The 3,319-nt window shown below is 39.4% G+C and overlaps 1 pseudogene; it reads right to left on the bottom strand.

Moving 5' to 3' along the window:
- Positions 1 to 1,854: 1,854 nt before the first annotated feature.
- LOC102812362 overlaps positions 1,855 to 3,319 on the bottom strand; it is a 30,999-nt pseudogene continuing 29,534 nt past the window's right edge.

Here is a 3,319-nt window from a genome sequence, read left to right as displayed (position 1 = left end):
TGATGTTAATACACCACTTTCAAAAATGGATAGAACAACCAGAAAGAAACTTCACAAAGACACAGAAGAACTAAGCAACACAATCAGCCAACTGGACCTCATAGATGTGTACAGAGCTTTCAACTCAACAACATATACAGAGCATTCAACCAAGACCAGCACAATACATATTCTTTTCCAGTGTACATGGAGCATTCTCCAGAATAGACCCTGTGTTAGGCCACAAAACAAACCTCCATAAATTTACAAATATAAAAATAATACTAAGCATCTTCTCAGACCACAATGCTATCAAATTAGAAATCCACAATAGGAAGACCAAGGAAATAAAGCCAAATACATGGAAACCAAATAACACCCAGCTGAAAAGCGAATGGGTAGTAGAAGAAATGAAACATGAATTCACAAAGTTCCTAGAAACAAATGAGAACAAAAACACAACATGCCAACCCTTTGGGACACGGTGAAAGTGATGCTAAGAGGACAATTTATTGCAATAAATGCACACATCCAAAAAGAAGAAAGAACCGAAATTAATACATTAGCACAGCAATTACAACAATTAGAAACAGACCAACAGAGGGAATCTAGTCACCAAAAGAAAAGAAATAATAAAGATTAGAGCAGAAATAAATGAGCTAGAAAAGAGAAAAACTATAGAAATAATCAACAGGACAAGAAGCTGGTTCTTTGAAAGGATTAACAAAATTGACAAGCCATTGGCAAACCTAACCAAACAAAAGAGGGAGAAGACACAAATAACACATAATAGAAACCACATGGGCGATGTCACAACGGAATCAAAGGAAATCAAAAGGATAATAACAGAATACTATGAAAAGTTGTACTCCAACAAATCTGCAAACTTGGAAGAGATGGATACATTTTTAGAAAAAACATGACCTACCTAAACTCACAGAGTAAAGTAGAAATCCTGAACGGACCCATAACAAAAGAAAAAAATTGATCAGGTCATCAAAAAACTCCCAAGCAAAAGAAGTGTAAGCCCAGATGGCTTCACTGGTGCGTTCTACCAAACATTGAGGGAAGAGCTATCACCAGTTCTACTCAAATTATTCCAGAATATAGAAGACGATGGAAAAGTTCCTAATACTTTTTTTTTCACACCAATTTGTATGCAGTAGATTTTACTCCAATGAAATAAAACACATTTTTTCATATTTGCTGAAAAGTAAAACAATAATATTGTATGAAATGTTACATACAAAGTAGGTTGTACGTAGCAGTTTCAGAAACATCATTGTATCCACCAGAGAAACTATTCTTAAACTGATATTCACACATTTTTAATAATAATATGTTAGAAACATATAGTGTGGCATTTAGTATATACAGTCCCTTGCTCATAAGTGAAGAATCCTCATCGCTTCTGTATAACATGCTTTATTTTAAAGCCTAACCTTTAAAAACACTGTTGTGATATTACTAACAACTGCTTTTATAAAATTAATTTGACATTTCCATACATACATCCTTTCAGTCATGCTAATGTTAACAATGCTAAACTTAAAAAATAACAAGCATATAGTAATGTTAAAATGTCATATCCAGTCAAATATTTGTGTATGTGTGCGTGTGTATACATATACACACGCACACATACATTCATATCTGTGTGTTCTTGCAACTGTTGTTGGAAATACTTTTAGTGAAAAATGTCACACATTGAGGAAATTCCTTTGAATTCAAAGGAGCTCTCTCTTTCATTCGGTGGTTTCCTTTTTTCTATCTTCTCTCTCAATCTCTTAAAGCCTAATATTCTCTACCCAATCTTTCAAAGTTGAAGTTGCCCTGTCTGGTACTGTCCTAGGAACTGGATGCTGAGGGTACAGCTCACACAGGCTGGTTCACCGCATACTGACAAACACTCAAGTTGGGTGCTGGGTTCTGCACGCTTGTGTAGCCGAATCTGGAGTACTGCTTTGCTTTCAGTCTCAGACTGGCCAGGCTTGAGTTACACGTGTCCATATAAACGTATGGAGGAGTCAGCAGCACATAAGGACAGGCTGGCGTCAGCACCGCTGAATTCAGCGACAGGCTGCTCGGGTTGTTCAAGTTATTCAGGCTGTTGAGGCTGGAACCCGGAACGCCTGTCACTGCTGAGGGCACCATGCTGGACGACATGCTCATGGATGAGATGGAATTGGGCAATTCTGCGAAGACAGGGGGTTGACCTTCATGGAGTTGAAGAAAGGGAAGTTCTTGGTAGACAGGGAGACTGATGTAAGGCCCTGAGATGTCCAGGGCACGTGTCGTCGTAGGGCTGCATGAGCCCACTGAACTGTAGCCCGAAGTCATTTTTTGCACAGCTCAGCCTGTTGGTTGCGCTCTTGCTTTCTCCATTTGGCCTTGCAATTCTTGAACCAAACCTGGACTCGGGCTTCTGTGAGATTGGTCCACACAGCAATTTCTTCCGGACATGTCAGGGTAGCGATTCCTCTGGAACTTCACCTCCAGCTCCTGCAGCTGTTGGCTGGTGAAGTGAGTCCGCTGCCATCGTTGCCTCTTCTTGAACAGGTCACCGGTGCCCACATCTTCATTCTTCCCCTGTTGACTCTCATCTTTCTTTGAAAACGAAGCACCTTGAGGCCCCTCTTCAGGATGTCTCACTGCAACCCGGGAACAGCAACTGGACTTCCTAATACATTTTATGAAGCAAGCATAACCCTCATACCAAAACCAGGGAAGGACATCACTAAGAAAGAAAATTATAGACATTCAATATCCCTCGTGAAAATAGATGCAAAATTTTCAACAAAATCCTAGCCAACAGAATCCAGCAGTACATCACAAAAATAATGCATCATGAACAATTGGGATTCAGATCAATTGGGATGCAAGGATGGTTCACCATTAGAAAAACAATCAGTGTAATTCACCATATAAATAAGAAAAAATAAAAGAACCACATGATCATATCGATTGATGCAGAAAAGGCATTTGATAAAATCCAACATCCATTCCTGATAAAAAACACTCAACAAGGCAGTAATTGAAGGAATTAATATTCCTCAGCATAATTAAGAGCGTATATACAAAACCAACAAGGAGTTCTGGTAGCATAGTGGTTACAAATCGGGCTGTGAACCACAAGGTCAGCAGTTCAAAACTACCAGCTGTTCTGCAGGAGAAAGATAAGCCTTTCTGCTCGCATAAAGATTTACAACCTCAGAAACCCTGTACAGGGTCGCTATGAGTCGGAACCAACTCCACAGCACATAACAACAACAACATACAAAACTTACAGCCTACATTACTCTCAATGGAGAAACTGAAAGCCTTCCCTCTGTGAACAGGA

Source organism: Chrysochloris asiatica, unplaced genomic scaffold (genome assembly GCF_000296735.1).
Source record: "Chrysochloris asiatica unplaced genomic scaffold, ChrAsi1.0 scaffold00236, whole genome shotgun sequence".
Classification (NCBI taxonomy): Eukaryota; Metazoa; Chordata; class Mammalia; order Afrosoricida; family Chrysochloridae; genus Chrysochloris; species Chrysochloris asiatica.
The sequence above is the reverse complement of the archived record's forward strand: the minus strand, read 5'-3'. Positions and strand labels throughout refer to the sequence as shown.